Source organism: Ursus maritimus, unplaced genomic scaffold (assembly GCF_017311325.1).
Source record: "Ursus maritimus isolate PB19 unplaced genomic scaffold, ASM1731132v1 scaffold_1, whole genome shotgun sequence".
In the NCBI taxonomy this organism is placed as follows: Eukaryota; Metazoa; Chordata; class Mammalia; order Carnivora; family Ursidae; genus Ursus; species Ursus maritimus.
The window spans coordinates 49,919,269-49,938,964 of NW_024423343.1; the positions used below are offsets into that span (position 1 = coordinate 49,919,269).

The following is a 19,696-nucleotide window of genomic DNA, read 5'->3' on the forward strand; positions in this document are numbered from 1 at the left end:
CTGTTTTTGTGTGTGCTTTTAGGAAACAGGGTGGTAGACAAAAGACAATATGCAACCCTGCATAGATTTCAATAGGTCGTTATCTACTTCGTCAAAGTAATACCTCAGTGTTTATTTCCTTAAACTGCTTCAAAAAAAGACATTCTAACAAGGGATGTGTGCATATGTAGTTTGAACTTTTTGGTATTTATTTTCCCATTAACTACAAAGTTTCTGGACATGTCTCTCCTAGACATTTATGACCTACTACTATGGAGGATATTGTTAATACGTGGAATAAAATATGTATTCATAGTGAAATAGTCATGGCCTTACACAGGATACGAGGTATATGTAAAGAGTTGTCTGAGTGTTTTCAACCACACACATTAGACTCATTTAATATAATTGCTGTTAAATGGAGTTTTTATTGATGGCGTGATATTTTTAAAAGAAGTCATCCAGAAGTTACAAAAGCTCATCTCTATTTTAATCCTGCTAGTTCTATCTCAGAATTAAGGCTCTCATTCACTTTCCTGAGCGATCACTTTCAGCTGATCCAACATGCTTCAGAATCTCAACATTCAATAGGTGCTGAATATATGTTGATTGTTCTAACATTAGAAGTATAAGAGTTCCTATCACAGTGCTCTAATTCTTTCTGCCCAGATACCTCATGCAACTTCTGCACCATAATGGATCGCATACTCCTTAAAAAAATTTGAGTATAATTGACACACAGTGTTACCTGAGTTTCAGGTGCGGAACATAGTGAGTCCACTTCTCTGTATGTTATGCCATGCTCACTACAGCTGTAGCTACTGTCACCATACAATGCTCCTACAATATCATTGACCGTTCCCTATGCTGCACCTTCCAGTTCCATGACTTACTCATTCTGTAACTGCAAGTCTGCATCTTCTGCTTCCCTTCACCCATTTTGCCCATCCCCCCACCCAAATCACATCCTCTTTTTGAAAGAATGAAAAGAAGTTAAGAGCACCCATTGATATTCACCTAGAACCTGAGACCCAGAAACACTCTATTATGGCCAGCCACCATTTTTTGAATGCTCACTGTGTGTTGTTTAGCTCTCGTAACACATTTTAACCCCTTTTTATAGATAAGGACGCCAGAGAGCACTAGGCTCAGGTCAGAGCACATCCCTGCCTGAAAGGATTGGCCCAACAGCAGCTAATGACTCAGAAGCCAAGTTCTTGCTAACCATTGCACGCACTGCACCCAAATCACATGGCTTTGTTAAAATGCAACAGAATCTGGAAATATACTTCAAATGAAATGAGCCATCAAATGAAACAACAAATAGGTGCAAGAATTTTAGAGAATTAAGGTCTATAGGATTCTAAAATTGTATGTAATAGTTAACATTTATTGCAAGTGTTGGGGCATAGTACTATTCTAAAGCATTTTACATATAGTTTTCTCATTTAATTTTTATGTCAAACTTATGGGTAAGTATAACCTTAATTAATGGATGATAAAGCATTATCTATAAGATTAGAGAATTTAAATAACTCTTTCAAGGGCACATTTTACTGCTGAGGAAACTGAGGCCAGGGTTGTAAAATGGACAGAATCCATGCCAGATCACCATGCCTTTGTTTACATCTTACAGATTAGAAGCATAGTAAATGTTTTCCTTTTCCCCCCCAAAGCTTCTCCTTTCTCTATAATAGAGCTAGTTCACATGCAGAACTACTAAGCCCTCTTTATTGTATATTATATCCCATATTTTTTCATTAAATCATTAAATAGACATATTATCTGAATTAAAGGAAATGTAGTTATTTTTCTGCCCTCTGAAATATATGTGTGTGTGTGTGCATTTATTGTGATTTACTGTGTGACTGTACTATGCTATTTCTCATCCGGGTGAATATTAAAGAAGCCTGACCTGGAAGGGAGAAGAGAGAGTAACAAGTTAATTGTTCTCATGGTACACTCAATAGGGCCGAAAGGTTGATTAGATAAAACAACAAAGGAGGAGGAGTTATAAATGCTGAGGCTTTGAATCTTGGGAAGCAGAGGACAGGTAAATAAGGTTGGTGATACCACTTACAAGAATTGAGGAATCCAGTGGTTCTCATTTGGGGTGAAAATGAGGGCAGTTTTAAGTGGCTTGTATTGAAGGTACAGTGGGTCACTGTACATATTTGTAACTGGGCATTTGTAACATGGGTGAAACTGCTTGAGCCACAGATAAAGTTTTAGAAGTCAACCTCAGCTAAGTCATCTGTGACAGGCATTGTTCTAGTGCTTTAATTGCAACTCATATAATCCCCAGAACTGTCCTATGAGGCATGTAGTAGTTGAATAGTACCCCCTAAAATTCATGTCCACTTGGAACCTCAGAATGAGACCTTATTTGGAAATAGGGTCTTTGCAAATGTAATTAAGATGAGGTCTTACAGGATTGGATACCAATATCCTCAGTCCAATGATTGGTGTCCTAATAAGAAGAGGAGGGGACACACAGAAGACAGACCACGTGAAGACAGAGCCACAGACTGGAGATGTGCTGCCACATGCCGAGGCACAGCTGGGGCCACCAGAAGCTCTGTGCCACCAGAAGCTGGAGGAGGCAAGGAAGGATTCTTCTCTAGACCTTTTGGTGGGAACATGACCCTGCTGATAATTTGGTTTCAGATTTCCGGCCTCCCAATCTGTGAGAAAATAAATTTCTGTTGTTTTAAGTCATTGAGTTTGTTGTAATTTGTCAAGGCAGCCCTAGGAAACTGATACAAAGCATACACTTTTATATCAGCATTTTATAAGCGAAGACAGTGAAGCATCCCACATACTCTCTCAAGGTCACAGCGCTAACTAGAACTAGAATGCAAACCCAGGTCTCCTGGCTTCAGAGTTCTGTACTTAACCACTACCTGTTCTGCCTCTCTTACTTTTTTATTACCTCATAATAAAGAGTGACCTAGCCTGTGTACATAGAACTAGAGACAGCACAGTTCTCCCTAGAGGCAAACTGTCACTCAGAAAACATAAATGCTAGGCTCGAACCACTTTTCCCTATCTTGCTATTTGATTGTGAAATCATTATTTACTGTCTTGTCAAAACCTAATACAGTAAAATAAACACTTTTACTACACACGTAGCAAAAGAGAGCTATCAAAGACATGAATTTATGTGTTAACAGTCTATGACAAACTCCACAACTCATTATCTAAATCCTCTCCATCAGAATATACTGTTTACCTAGCTTTACTTTTATAGCCCAATTTAATAGGTTTCTGGGACCTACAGTTTCATTGGGTCAACTATACTTCTGATTTTGTCTCCATATCAAAACAAAACAAAACAAAACAAAACAAAACAAAGAAAAACAAAGAAGATTGGATTGTAGATTGTGTAACTATGGTGAAGTTAAATCATATTAACTTTTTTCAATAGAAGTTATATGTTTTCTATGATTGAACATACGTTATGTGGCCACACTTTCAGAGTTTTGGGAAGGAACATTGTTTCTCTTTGACACTCTCTGGATCATTTGGTTCACTGGAGGAGAAACCCAAATTTCTTAGTAATAGTGATAACTACAATTAATATATATTTGCTACATGCCAGGCACTATACATACATGACTTTATTTAGCCTTCTGAGGCTAAACAATGACTCTCTGAGAATTTTAGCTCCATATTATAGATGTGAACAAGAAAGACTTGAAGAAGACTACACAAATTTTGTCAAAGCTAGGATTCAAGACCATGTTTCTCCAACTTCTGACCTCTCTTTTTTGACTGTGGTTAGCCTACTCTACCAAATGAAGATGTCACCAATGCCATAAAAATGAGATGAACACGACTTTAATTGATCAGTTTGAAAAAGATGCTTATTTCTTAACATTTTTCATTTGCCACCCCTCCAGATGGAGTAAGGGTAACTTAAGGCCCCCTATGAATAATGCCCTGCCTTATGGAGGGATAGAGCTATTAAGGTGGATCTGATAGGCTCATGAATCTTACTTTCGTTGGAGTTGCCCAGAAAAATTACCTGCCTACTGTTCTAAAGCCTGCTTTATATTGTAAAGAGTAAGATAGCACAGGCTCACAATGGTAGAATGATTAAAGACAGAGAGTGAGAAGGATGGCTCACAACTTAAGAAACAAAAATAAGAAGTCTTCTGTTGCTTATTTTTTTAGTTTAACGCCCTTGCATACCTGAAATGACACATTTTTCTCTTGAGAGGCTCTAGTTCATAACATTTTCTATTGTATTTTTTTAAACTTCGTGAACCAGCAGAGGGAGCTATATCGTCACAAGCAGTTTTTTCTTTTTAAAATGATGTAATAAGTACTGAATGTGAAGCTCTTCTTTCTAGTTTCATTGCCAATGAAGAAAATATGACCCTCCCCCTCCTTGCCCATACAGTGTTTATTTAAGGGATCAAAACACTCCTGGGGGGTCTATTGGCCAATTACCAGGGGTAGAACAGAACATTATTTACACAGCACACACTGGAGTGGCTCCATGGGATCTGTTCTGTTCTATTGAGTAATTATACAATTACGTGAAAAATATATCTATCTCAGAGATCAGAAGGGATTAAAATGTCTGTCTGGAAAACTAGGAATGCTGATATAAATGCAAAGAATTCTTTGGTTTGGCTTTACAAGTAAAACATGGGACCTGTGGTGATTCAGCAATTAATTAATCTTAATAAGATGAAAGAAAGCTTTAGCATTAAGAAGGCCCTGCAATATTTACTTTTGGAATATTTTTCATTGTTAACTTCAATAAACTGATATGTTAATTAAAATTTTTTGCATTAAAATGAAGTCTATGAGGGTGTGTCTCCATTTTATCATGGTTCAGCTCTTAAAAAAATGCATCTTAATCCAAAAAAATCATTTAAGTTTATGACATTTTAAGTTATTCAAAAACAAATAGCATACTGTAGCAATGTTTAAGTAATATGAAATTTGAAACATTTTGTCATGCTTTGGGATTGAGGTTATAAAGTACGGTTCTAGTTTTAATTTTTCAAGTGTGTATTCATGTACTTTTTAAAAATTTGAACATGGACTAGAATTTTTTAAAGTTTTCACTACTTTTAGAACACATCTGTATGTCCAAGTAATTATAGATTAATTAAATAATCAAATGACATTTTGCCTATCATCTTCTAAGAAAGCACAATGTTTAGGATAATCAAGATTGGTACAAAGGAGTACATAGGGATCAACATTATCAAATAGGCTAAGATTCTTTGACAAATAAATCTCTTTCCCATATTACTTCATGCTACAATTTGCAGGTATGTTATAAAAATCCAGTTCAATTATTTTAAAAGTAGAAAAATTGTAATGTTGGAGAAAATAGAATAAGCAGGATACTGTAGGCATACATAATTGGGAAGGATCAATAGAAAAAATTTTGGAGGAAAATATTGCATAAGTGCTAATTAATTTATTGTTTAGAGGAGGAATTACATCAAGGAGTAATAGCAGGGTTGGAAGATTTAAAAAAACTCTGATCAACTTCATTAGCCATGAAAAGCTTAAAGCATGAAAGGGGAACAGTGCCAGAGGGAAATTTCAGATTCAATAATCCTTCCCTCCATTCCTCTGACCTAATGCTAACATGTGTTCTTCCTTTCATAACATCAAAAGTAAGGGCAGGTAACTTGTGCTTGTGAATTTTAAGAAGATAAACAGATGGAAGGAGAGGACTTCTCTTCTTGCCCCATTCTTCTAGAAGTTCAAAGTCCTTGATAGTCATCATTAGAGACACTAACCACTGTCCCAAAAGATCCAGACTAATTCCCACAATAATAGAATAAATATCTTCAAAAAAAAAAAAAAAGAATAAATGCTTTCAAGGCAAACATCAAAATAATAAATAGTAAAACTATTTATTATAACATTCATTATAAATACATACTAAAAATACATTTTTAATCACTTTTCAAAACTTTTTTTTTCCATACAGACTCTGTATTGAAACCTGTTGTTATACAAGGTAATAAGGGTCATCAGGCAGTGGCAATTTTCAATACATGAATATGTTTATTTTTCATGTAAGTACTATAAGAGGTGAAACTGATAATCTAAAGATTATCAAATGAATCCAAAATGGAAACCATCTTCAAAATTTTAACTAGGATGCTTTGACTTCATAGTTTCCAATGAAATGGACAAAATCTTGCACAGCATCAACAGTCAACAAGAATTTTAAATGAAGTGATACAGTCCTCCAAGTATCATAGTATGGAAGAAGGATTTATTATTATTCTATTAATTATTTTCTGAATTAGTCCATAAAAAGAGCCTCTCCGTGTGGTTGTCTGTGGTTATAAATCCTGATGGCATTGGCAATTTGGCTCCAGAGAGCTCACCACTCCAAAATGAAAAATTAAAACACTTCCTATTGTTTCAGAGTGACCCTTTTAACTTTCCAAACCAGATGAAATTCTTTGCAGGGACTGGAAGAAAACTTGAACGTTGGTCTTCCCCCTTAGATTTCTCAGAAAGATTTTAAAGGAAACCTCTGCTGCCGGTAGGAGGTAAGACGCTGACGTAGGAACAGTGCTTAAGTAGGCCGACTTTGTTTTCACACCCTTCCCAAGGTCCTGGAATGACTAGAACGCCAGCGTAGGAGTGCTGAGCTCCAGATCTCTCCCCATTTCCTGTCATCTCACACCCTCATTAACCCAGTCATCACTCTCCAAGATAACAAGAGCGGGTGGGCATCAGGGCTTCAGAAAAAGGAAGGACGACAGAGTGTGCATTTGTATCTCTGCGGAATGAGGAGCACATAGCACGTTGAATACAAACTTTTTTTTTTTACAGCAGGATTTAAAATCTTTCATTGTATACTTTCCTGTGTTTTAAAATACGTATTCTAATTGAAACAGTACAAGTTTTTTCTTAGTGACTCTAGCCCACTGTTTGGTCATCTTTCGTCCTGCCCAGTGCTGTAGGGCATTTCTCCTTCTTTCCTGCTCAGACAGCTCTTGCAGCTGTAGTTGTCATTTTACTTGTTACTTCTTGTTTTTCATTTGCCTCTAGACTGCCAGGCTCTAGGAGGACCAATAAGCTATCAAGAATTAAATTTTTAATAATAGACTCAGCAACAGCCTCAGATGGAGAAGAGACAGGATGACATCATTTCAAACACTCAAAGTCCTCGGTCAATTCTAGTCTAGCTGTATGTGAAGCTAAGATGTCTTTTGACTGTTATCCTGATGGAAACATGTAAGAGCCTTGCCCTATGACGGCTTCTTAGACATCAATAAGATAATTTTTAAAAGATTTTTCTTTTTAAGTAATCCCTACATTCCCCGTGGGGCCAGAACTCACAGCCCCAAGGTCAAGAGTTGCATGCTCTATGGATGAGCCAGCCCAGCATCCCTCAATAAGATAATTTAAGTTTAGTTTTGAGTTACAAAGTTTTGAGTACAAAGTTACTCAAGAATGCAGTTGAGTAAAATTTCTGTTAAAAGACGAGGCATAAGGAAAGCGCAGCATGGCTCCCATTGGTGATTATTCCGGAAAGGAAGGGATGTAGAATACAGATCATAAATGCAGTCCTTATCATGTCATTTTTATCTTGTAGGCCTAGTAATTTCCTGAAACTGTAACCTTTCGACATTCTTTCTTCTACTTGGTATTTTGTCCTTTAATGAGAAAAACCAAAATAGTAAACCTTCCTCAAAATTTGACCTAGGGTCATTCGTTTAAAGTAACACACAGCTCAGAGTTTGAGTTAAATAAATATTTGTATACTGATTGACAGCAATGCTGATACCTCTGCTGTCCTATAACAAACACGCCACAGAAAGAGTACAGTCAACTATGGCAACTGAAATGTGGGATATTTGGTCATGAGGACCTTGTGAGAAAGGAATTAATGAAACTTTTAAAAACTATCTTGAGATTCAGACCTTTTTTTAAAGGTTTAGACAAGAATGTAAGGTTTTATGAGGGAAAATATTTAGAAAAGTTTCATAGACTGGTACAAATTTGTAAAGAATGTAATCCTATCTTAAACTTACCCCACTAAGCACCAGTTTCTCCATTTATCTTGACATTCTTATGTTATAACACATTACTAATTGGATTTTCATTAACTTGTTTTGGAAGATGATATGATGACTATTTCAGCTTCTCACAAGTCATAGCTATTATTTAGAAAGTCTAAATGCGTTAAAGAAAAAGGAAGTGAGGTTGGTACTAGCAGTTAGCCTTTGTTATATAAACAGGAGCATTGGAAACAGGCAGATGAAATGAGGCAAATAAAATCTAAGGTAGACTGATCTTTAAAAATTAGCTCTGTAAATCAACTTCTTTGGCCCTTCCCCCTGCCCCCTATTTTCAAAGCACTCAAGAGAACATGGTAACATATCAAGAAATCTTAAGAATTGTCCAAAAGTCCTCTGATGTCTTGGGATAAATTCCCAACACCTAAGCACAAGACACATAGGACCTTCATTCGTTTGACAAGTCGCCAGCATCTCTCCTCGACACATTCTACCCCCAGCTTCACAACGTTCCAGGTTCACAAGCCCTCCCCATTTGCTCCGGCCTTTGCCTGGAATCCACCCCTCAGGCTTCTCTATGAAAACCTTGTTCATCCTCTCACCTAACAGATGAAGTTCAGCTCTTCTTCCAAGTCTTCACTATCTGTGGCAGGGTGAGCAGAGATTTCCTCCTCTGCATCCAAATACTGCTGCAATGTTACGGAACTTATCGTTACTTCTTATACAACTTACTTTTTCACTTGACTCCGTTTTTCCTATGGACAGAGACTGCAACTCCTCCTGAACTAACAGAGCCTAATACATGACCTGGCAGAGAGTAGGCATTTTATATGTGGGTGTAAAATGAATAGTGGATAAATAAAATACACACCAGAAATTTATAATTTTTTCCATATGGCTAAAATTAGCTATTAAATTCACATTTTTAAACCAGAAAGATTATTTACTCACTGATTCAGCATTTACTAAGAGCCCTCTGCAAGACAAATGGAAGACAAATAAAACATTGGTTCTGTCCTCAAGGAATTCAGTCTAACGACGTGGGATTACAGATACATACAAATAGGTGTGTATAATGTATTCTGCATCTCGAATTAGCACAGCTCAAAGAATTTAGAAGTAGGGGGGGAACAGAAAAAAAGCCTTCTATGCAAATGAAACTGTGGAGCAAATGCTCAGGCTAGAAACCATGTATTATTTTCAAGGAACTCAATACAGCTCAGCATTGCTGGGGCCTGAAATACAAGTGGCACGAGGTAGGACTAGACAGGTATGAGGGGCCAGATCTTAAACAGCCCTGTACATTCTTTCCAGGGCCTTATTCTAAAGGAATTGGTACACATTTGAAAGGTCATAAAACAAAATGTCATGGGGTCAGATTTGTGTGGTCAGTTGTCAGGGGTTAAACGGAAGGTGGATTGGAGAGAGACAAGATAAAAGGCAAGTTTAGTCTGAGTTCAAAATTGTTATTACATAGGGACCTATGAGGTGAGTTTAAAATACAAAATAATTAAAAACAAAGGTGCTAAGCATTCCATAGGAACTTTGGTATAAAAGATCCTGTAAAAACTTTCCATTAAGTTATGAGGTGAGGGATCACTGGATTTTATTAGGGCAAACGGGATAGATGGGTACAGTAAATGGAAAACATGAGGCCTATTGTTATTCTAACAAAAAGCAAAAAAGGCTCATGTCACAAATTAGCCTTGTAAAGAAGAGTGACATTTAACATGGGAACTTTGCTCTTCTGTGAACCTCACTTTCCTCTAAAATAAAAAATCCTGCTTATCTTACAAGTTTGCTGTAAAAACAAATAAATTATACAAAACTATGTACATTGCAGCACTACACAAGTATAAGGTGCTATAAATGTTACTTTTTTAAATCTCTGATTTAAGTAAAGCAAATAGCCAATCTCTAAGAAGGCTGCAAATCTATTCGTAACTCCACATCTATAAAACAGCAATACAAATGTCATCCCAAAAACATTGTATTAGGTTTTAAATGAAGGAAGGCAAGCCCATAAAGACAACATCTGCTCTTAGGCGCTGTTTTCTTCTTCCCGGAATTTCCATTAGCATTAATAGAGTGGAGTGGGTACATCTCTATGCTGGTAGTATAGCATTAACCTTCCTAAATGCTAATGGATATGATCCACATATATTTCTGCAGAGAAAGAGATAGATTTCTCTATTTTTAGTAACTATGTACTGATGCAAACATACATTTTACAGTATACTGACTCAAATAGAAAATAAAATTGTAACGTGAAGGCTTCTTGAAGAAATGGCTGATTCTAAGACTGGGGCGGGAAATACACAAATGAGCCTGGAGGATCTTAAAGTGCCAGAAGGTAAGAATATGCTAAAACAAACAAACAAAATAAAACAACAACAAAAACCCCATAATAGTGGGTATGTCCAAGGGAATAGGAATTAACTGGAAAAACTCCCCAGAACCAAACCTGGAACGATTTGTGCAACAAAATAAAGTAGTGATGATTTATAATCTAAAGTAATAAAATAAATATCCATGACTCCATACTGATAAAAATCAATGACTGAATAAATAAATAAATAAATAAATAAATAAATAAATGGAGGAGAAAAAACAAATGTTCTGTGCAGAAGAATTCCAAATAATTTATACATTTCCTTCAAGAAGGTGGAACAACTCCCCACTCATTAAGTGTGAACTACACATGGGGACTTCATTCCAAAGAGGATGGAAAGGAAGTAAAAAACAGTAACTTTACTATAGAGCATCCTGGCAAATGCCACCTTCAGCCCATGATCAAGGTCAACACCAACAGTGGTAAGTCAGGTTAACTATAGGTACCTTGGATATCATGTGATGAAAAGGTCACTTTGTACCTGCAGTCTTTCTCCCCAAAACCCACAAACCCAGTCCAATCAGGAGAAAATCATCAGACAAATCCCAATAGAAGGACCTTTTAGAAAATACCAGCCCCGTATTCTTCAAAGCTGTCAAAGTCATCAAAAACAAGGAAAGTCTGAGGAACTGTCACAACCAAGAGGAGCTTACGGAGATGTAATGTGGTGTCCTGGATGGGTTCCTAGCACAGAAAAGGGACATTAGGTAAAAACTAAACAACAGCGAATGAAATATGGACTTTAGTTAGTAATAATGTACCACTATCAGCCTATTAATTATAAAAAATGTACTATATTGATATATGGCATAAACAGTAGGGGAAACTGAATGCAGGGTATGTGGGATCTCTGTATTATCACCATTGTTTTTCTGAAAATTTAAAACTGTTCTAAAATATAAAGTTTATTTTTTTAAAGAGCTGGAAATTACTGTTTCAAAAATAACGTTATTAAGAGGAAAGACAAAGATGTGAACCAGAACTTTTAAAATGGAATCAAATGCACAAGGCTTTCCAATTGCTTTGCAAAGTGTTGTCTGCATAGTCCATTGATGGGACCTCTTTAAAGTCTGTATTGTAGCAGAGGTCCCATGCAGGATTTCACTCTCTACATGAGGCTGTCATCTTAAAGCTTTTCAAGTTCACACGAACGGGAGGAATGAAAATGGTGAGCTGTGTATTCTACTTTTCCATGAGCCGGTCCGTTTTACTCTCCAGGCACATGTGTAAAGAGAACTGTTCCTTCTGTGATATGAAAGTGGCTTCCCTCTCCTGTCCCCCAGGCCTAGTGAGTCTTCTCAGATCCTCTGATAACTCTGTTAAATCCCTATTCAAGGATTCACTGGGATGTGCTCTACCTCTCTACTGAGGTGTTGCTTCCTTTAGACTGGTCTCCCGTTGTGCAGAGACTTTGCTTTTCATCTCTGTAGACATGACACTTTATTGCAGTATTTGATACATAGTGGAAGCTCATATATGATTTGTGGCAGTATATGATTAGTGCTTATACAACTGAATTTTACCATTTACATATTTGGAAATGATCTTGACACTGTATCTTAATTCATCTGTTCCAAACAGATGCAAAAAAAGTTCATCTTCTTCCCTGCTTCTAAGATACAAGGCAATTTTTAAAGTTGAACATTATTCATACAGCAGTGTACATTTAAAAGATTAATTTAAAAATAAGTAAATACATACAAACACATGAATGGAACCATATTGACAGTGGTCTCCTTTCCTAAGTCTAAGTAGCACCACACGAGATTAAGTTTCTTGTCCCAAATATTAAAGTTGCAATTTCATTCATCTCAAGGTCCTTTAGACCTCTCAAGCTACTAATCATTGACAGCGCTATGAAATATGAAGTCCGCTCATACTCGCTGGCATTCTCCTCTTGCTTCACACTCTCTCAGTGTTGAACTCCGAGAAAAAGACATCATCGTGGCTTTCAAGAAAGGTACATTCTCAGATCAGTTCTCCACCCTAACACTACCCTCTGCACTATGAGGAAAGATGAACAAATATTTAGTGGAAGAAATTAAAGAGAAGTGCAGGAACTGGATCTAGAAATAGAAGCATACTTTTTTTTTTAAGAAATAAGCAAGAATTGTGTATCTTTAGAATGTTCCTTGTTATCTAGAAATCTGTTAAAATGTTTCTTGAGTTGCGTAAATAAACCCTACCCTACACAGTAAATAAATCAAGCCAGCACAAACAAAAAAGCCATGGTTTAGAAAGGCAAATGTGATGAATACCTGGAAAACACCCACAGAAAGAAATGTTTTAAAAAAGAATGTAGTACAGTAGAGATTGACTGATGAGAAATTAAAAGATCTTGCAAATTCTCTCCCTGCCTTCAATTTTGACTGTGCAGGGGATGATAGAACAGGCTGGTCTATTCCTTCTGAGTATTTCTTCAGTCACAATTATAAGATGCTTGAAATCAGGAGGAATCAATTGGTTACAATTCAATATAATCATTGTTAATCTACCTTGGTTGGCCAATTACAGGCTGAATTTATATGATGTGACACTTGCTCATCCTTCTGGCTAGACATATATATTGCATAATCTTTAGCAATCCCTAAATTCACCATTAACCATCACTTTGTTCTTATGCTTTTTTGAAATATGAGATTTATAAATTAAATATAAATATTTCTGAGAGGGCTGTTAGCTGGGGAATAAGGGACACAGTGCCTGAGGTGAAATGAAGGAAAGGCCAGCTGGGTTTTGTTGAAAAGGACCTGAAAGGTCAAAGACTAGCTGCACAAATCTACCTGAGACAGGTGCAAATAAAACTAGAGCAAATGTTGCAAAGCTGGGTAATCCCATGCTTATCAGATGGGCACTCTTAGGTGGACAGGCACCTTACAGGATTGGGCACCTTAACTCTGACTTTTCAATTCCCGCCAGGATAAGAGCAAAACCCTGGCAGGTATTTCACTCTCACCCAAGTCCTTTTGTCCCCTCTTCCATCCCTCTCCTGGGTTCCTTTCTCCCTTCTCCCGGGCTCAGTGGAAATGGAAAAGGAGTGCACCTGACTCTTCATCCAGGGTTCAAAGAAGTATTCGAAGTAGTTCCCACCTACTCCATGCCTGTTCTAAACATCCTCTTTTCACATATTGTTTTCTTATGTCTCTACGGCAATCCTGTGGGGTAGGTATCATCAGCATTTTATTGATGAGAAAAGAGAGGTTAAACTCATTGACTTGCTGAAGCTGAACAGTTAATAAACAGTGGTGCTGAGGTTTGAACCCTGATTGCTTCCCCCCAAAGTCCATGTCCCTTCATGTTGGGTCCGGTAAAATTATTATGATCAATGGTTTTCCCTGATTTGAAGATTATCCTTCAGCTATTATTACATGTCACATCCTTGCCACTGTCATCCACCACCCTCTAAAGACCTATTTAGCCTTTTTATGGTTTCCCATCTTTGGTTATCGCTTATTTGCATTTATTGCTTAAGTATGAAAAGAGGCTGAGTTAAGATAAAATATCGAGATCACAACCATCCTTGAAGAAAATAGAATGTAGGAGCTCAATGCTACAAGGATTCAAAGACCCCTTTGACATAACAGAGGAACATTCTCTGGACACCGAAGTAACTAAAACTTTCTTTTAAAGAAATTACAAAGAATGAGAGGAAGATCCTTTTCAGAAGTACACATAACATCTGACTTACTATGCATTTAAAAGGGTAATGTAATACTAATAGAGCCTGCTATACAATGCCATTTTCAGTCAGCTGTTTCGTTTCATGTTCAAATTTCCTTTTTAAATCGATAGCACTTGCTTTGCTCTCTTCAGTTGAAGGCATTTGCGTTCCAGTAAAACACGCACACACACAAAATGAGGATGGAAATGAGTCAGCTATTTCCTGTCCCAAAACTCAAACCTACTTTGCTTTTCTGAAAACATGATTCAAGCTATCCAACAATAATTTAATTGGCTGTGCTGTAAATTACAAGGCTGACCACCATATAAACACCAAACAAGTGCACACAAGTTTTCAGTAGTCAGCTGTCATTTTTCTGATAATCCTCAGAACTTTCTACTTACATAATTACAAAGCACTATATTACAAAGGGTAATGGAAAAGTAAGTCTGTTTTCTATGCAAACTTCAACTTCTGTCATTTCTATGCATCATATACATTACAAATTTATGACTCCTCTGTATAGATGAAAAAATGTAGTCAAGCACAAAATATCTGAAACACAACAAAGTATCTAACAGTAGTGTTCATAATATCCTCTGGTTTTATGGGATGAGTCCTGATATATAAGTCTATTTGATAATTGCTTGAATGGTAGCTTTCAGGGGGGTTGATGTCAACTAGAGAGAGATACAGATGCTACAAGGCCCCCTTTGCCCTGTTCTGTTTGATATGTTTATTACAGATGTGGATAAAAATACCAAAGATAAGTTTATCTTATCTGTGGATGACACATGATTGAGATAAGAAACGGATGACAGAATCGCAATACAAAATATGACATGTTCATGTGACGGCCTGATTCTAACAAGAGGAAATTCAATTGGGATGACAGCAATGTCTTACTTTTCGGTTAAAAAAAGGCATAATGTTAAAATGGGAAATGCATGGTGAGTAAGAGGGCTTAAAAGCAACACATAAAAAAGGCTTCAAGTTTTGAGTTTATAGTAAGTTCACTACTTTTCATCAATGCATATGGCTGCCAGAAAAAGTAAGATTTTAGGTTGCATTATCAGAATTAAATAACCTGGGAGGAAGGAGGCGATGGGCATAATTGAAGTCTCTGCTCTATTCCAATCAAACCACACTTAAATATACAGTTGCTATTGAATGGTGTACTTCTAGAATGATATAGGCCAAGTGGAGCTTATTAGGAGATCAAGAAAGAATGTAAAAAAAAACCCACAAAAACAGAATGGCAGGCATAACTAACATTGAGATATTTTAACCTTGAAAGAAGTAATTTTTAAAAAATTTTTACTTATTTATTTGAGAGAGAGAGAATGAGAGAGAGAGAGAGAGAGAGAGGGAGAAAGCAAGCATGAGAGGGGGTAGGTCAGAGGGAGAAGAAGACTCCCCGCTAAGAGGGAGCCCAATGCGGGACTCGATCCTGGGACTCGAGGATCATGACCTAAGCCAAAGGCAATCGCTTAAACAACTGAGCCACCTAGGCACCCAGTGAAAGAAGTAAATTAAGGTGAGATGAGGACCCAATAGATGTCCTGAAATATTTAGATAGTTGCCATTTAAAAATTTGCCACAAATAGTAACAAGATATAAAACAATACATGAATACAAACGTCTAGGGCCCTGAAGAGAAAAAAGGTCTTTCTGTAACAGACCAGAGAGAAGGTAGATATTGTTAGGAAATGATTCATTCATCAACACTTGTGGATTGGGTATATTTTAAAAAATTATTTAAAAATATATTTATAAGCATTGCTTATGTCCCAAGCATTATGTGAAGCCCTGCAGATATGGTAATAAATAAAATAGACACTGTCACTGTTGCCACATACATTACTTGCAGTCTAGTTGAAGAGAGATACATTAGTAAATAGCCAGACATCATATTTACTTGCTATGAAAGAACTCTAGAGATTATAACTGTCAATAGGGAGTCATTAGCTACAGAGAATTTAGATTGGAGCGTTAGCAAAATCTCCTTTCAGAAACTGATCTTTAAGGACAGGGCTTGAATGATAAGTAGGAGTTAGCCAATGAAGAATGAGGATAAGGAGGCAGGGAAGAACATTCTAGGTGAAGGGAAGAATGTGTGACTCTTTCCTGAACCAACAAGGGTTTGGTGAATTCAGAAGCTGACAGAACACCAGCATGTTTGGGACATAATGGGGGAGAGAAGGGGCAGATTGGAGCCATGGGCCAGTAAGCTTTGAAAACTTTGCTCTGGAATAGGGATTTTATCTCATGGCAATGGGGAGCTATTAAAGAGCTTTAACCAAGGAAATAGCATATAAAAATTCACTTTGGCTACAGTATAGAAAACTCACGGGAGCAAGAAAAGAAAGACTAGATGTTGAGTAACCAGTTACAGGCATAGCTTGATTTATTATACTTCTCTTCATTGCACACCACAGATTCTTAGGTTTTGTTTTTTTGTTTTTTACAAATTGAAGGTTTGTGGCAACCCTGCATTAAGCAAGTCTATTGGTACAATTTTTTCAATAGCATTTGCACACTTAGTGTCTTTGTATCACATTTTGGTAATTCTCACAGTATTTCACACTTTTTCATTGTTATTATAGTATGGTGATCTCTGATCAGGGATCTTTGATGTTACTACTGTAACTGTTCTGGAGCGCCAGGAACTGTGCCCACATATGATGGTGAACTTACCTGAAAGATGTGTGTTCTGACTACTTCACCGAACAACTATTACCTACCTCTCTCCCTCCTTCTCCCTGGGCCTCCCTATTCCCTGAGACACAACAATATTGAAATTAGGCCAATTAATAATCCTACAATGGCCTCTAAGTGCTCAAGTGAAAGGAAGAGCTGCAAGTCTCTCATGTTAAATCAAAAGCTAGACATGATTAAACTTAGTGAGGAAGACATGTCAAAAACCAAGATAGGTCAAAAGCTAGGCCTCTTGTGCCTAGTTAGCCAAACTGTGAATGCAAAGGAAAGTTCTTAAAGGAAATTAAAAGTAGTACTCTAGTGAACACACACATGATAAAACCGTGAGACAGTCTTATTGCTGATACGGAGAAAGTTTGAGTGGTCTGGATAGAAGATCAAACCAGCCTCAATATTCCCTAAACCAAGGCCTTAATTCTCTTCGGTTTTATGAAGGCTGAGAGAGGTGAGGAAGCTACAGAAAAAAAGTTTGAAGCTAGCAGAAGTTGGTTTAAGGTTTTTTTTTGTTTGTTTTTAAGAGAGAGAACACACATGAGTGATGGTGGGGAAGCGGCAGAGGGAGAAGGAAAGAGAGAATCTTAAGAAGGCTCCATGCCCAGCACGGAGCCTGATGTGCAACTCCCTCTCACGACCCTGAGATCACGACCTGAGCCGAAATCAAGAGTTGGATGCTTAACCGACTGAGCCACTAAGACACCTCTAGTTTATGAGGTTTAAAAACAGAAGCCATCTCCATAACATAAAAGAGCAAGGTGAAGCAGCAAGTGCTGATGTAGAAGGTGTAGCAAATTATCCAGAAGAACTAGCTAAGACCATTAATGTATGTAGCTACAATAAAAAACAGATCTTCAATGTAGATGAAACAGCCATCTGTTGGAAGAAGATGCCATGTAGGACTTTCATAGCTAGAGACGAAAAGTCAATGCCTGGCTTCAAAACTTCAAACCTGCAAAGGACATGCTGACTCTTTTGTTAGGGTCTAATGTAGCTGGTGACTTTAAATTGAAGCCAACGCTCATTTACCATTCTGACAATCCTAGGGCCCTTGAGAATTATGATAAATCTACTCTGCCTGTACTCCATAAATGGAAGAACGAAGCATGAATGACAGCACACCTGTTTATAAAATGGTTTACTTAATATTTTAAAGCCCAGTGTTGAGAACTTCTGCTCAGAAAAAAAAAGATTCCTTTTAAAAGATTACTGCTGGGGCGCCTGGGTGGCACAGTGGTTAAGCGTCTGCCTTCAGCTCAGGGCGTGATCCCGGCGTTATGGGATCGAGCCCCACATCAGGCTCCTCCGCTATGAGCCTGCTTCTTCCTCTCCCACTCCCCCTGCTTGTGTTCCCTCTCTCGCTGGCTGTCTCTAACCTGTTGAATAAATAAATAAAATCTTTGAAAAAAAAATAAAAGATTACTGCTCAATGACAATGCACTTGGTCACCCAAGATTTCTGATGGAGATGTACAAGATTAATGTTTTAATGCCTGCTAACACAATATTCATTCTGTAGCTCATGGGTCAAGGAGTAATTCTGACTTTCGAGTGTTATTAATTAAGAAATACATTTAATAAAGCTATAGCTGCCATAGATAATGATTCCTCTGATAGATCTGAGTAAAGCAAATCAAAACTTTCTGGAAAGGATTCATTATGCTAGGTGCTACTGAGAACATTCGTGATTCATGGGAAGAGGTCAAAATATCAACATTAATAGGAGTTTGGAAGAAGTTGATTCCAATCCTCATGGATGACTTTGAGGCGTTCAAGACTTCAGTGGAGGAATTAACTGCATATGTGGTAGAAACAGCAAGAGAACTAGAATTAGAAGTGGAGCCTGAAGATGTGACTGAATTGCTACAATCTCATGATAAAACCTGTGTGTATGAGGAGTTGCTTCTTAGGGATGAGCAAAGAAAGTAGTTTCTTGAGATGAAATCTATTCTTGATGAAGATGCTGTGAAGATTGTTGAAATGACAACAAAAGATTTGGAATATTACATAAACTTAACTGATAAAACAGTGGCAGGGTTTGAGAGGATTGACTTCAAGTTTGAAAGAAGCTCTGTTGTGGGTAAAATGCTTTCAAACAGCAATGCATGCTACAATGGCTTCTCTGAAGGAAGAGTCCATTGATGTGGCAGACTTTATTGTTGTCTTATTTATAGAAATTGCTACAAAGGCGCCTGGGTAGCTCAGTTGTTAAGCAGCTGACTCTTGATTTGGCTCAGGTCATGATCTTAGGGTCTTGAGATCAAGCCTCCAGGATGGGCTCCATGCTCAGCAGGGAGTCTGCTAAAAATTCTCTCTCTCCCTCTCTCTCTGCCTCTCTCCCTGATCACACTCACTTGTGTGCTCTCTAAAATAAATAATTAAAAATCTAAAAAAAACAAGAAAACAAAAAACTATAGCCACCCCAGCCTTTGGCAACCACCACTCTGATCAGTCAGCAGGCATTAATATGGAGGCAAGACCCTCCACCAGCAAAAAGATTATGGCTTGCTGAAAATTCAGAAGATGGTTATTATTTTTTAGCAATAAAGTATAAATGAAGGCCTATACATTATTTTTTTAGACATAATGCTATTGCACACTTAATAGACTACACTATCATGTAAACATAGCTTTTATATGCACTGGAGAACTAAAAAATTCATTTGATTTTCTTTATTGCAGTGGTTTAGAATACCTTCGAGGTATATCCCGGCAAAGAGATGATTGTGATTTGAAATACGGTGGTGACATTGAAGATAAAAGAGAAGGTGGGAGAGGTAAGAGATACTAATGGGGGAAACCCATGAGAGCTAGTGTTCTACTCCTGAAGAGAGTGAAGGAGAGGGAGGGTCTCTGGATGCTCTCAGAACTCAGCAGTATTCTGCAACGCAGATGGATATTCCACTTGCTGAGAAGGGAAACAGTACAAGACAAACTG

The 19,696-nt window shown here is 37.4% G+C and overlaps 1 protein-coding gene and 1 long non-coding RNA gene across 2 annotated transcripts in view; one reads left to right on the forward strand and one right to left on the reverse strand.

Annotated features, from left to right (window-relative positions):
* Window positions 1-2,697, forward strand: part of LOC103659641 — a 45,968-nt gene extending 43,271 nt beyond the window's left edge. Inside the window, exon 3 of the long non-coding RNA XR_567568.2 lies at window positions 2,412-2,697. This is a non-coding gene — a long non-coding RNA (uncharacterized LOC103659641). The remainder of the gene's footprint in view (window positions 1-2,411) is intronic.
* The window catches only part of PPP1R1C (protein phosphatase 1 regulatory inhibitor subunit 1C), a 114,202-nt gene that overhangs the window by 30,345 nt on the left and 64,161 nt on the right, over window positions 1-19,696 (reverse strand). The gene's annotated exons all lie outside the window — the stretch shown is intronic.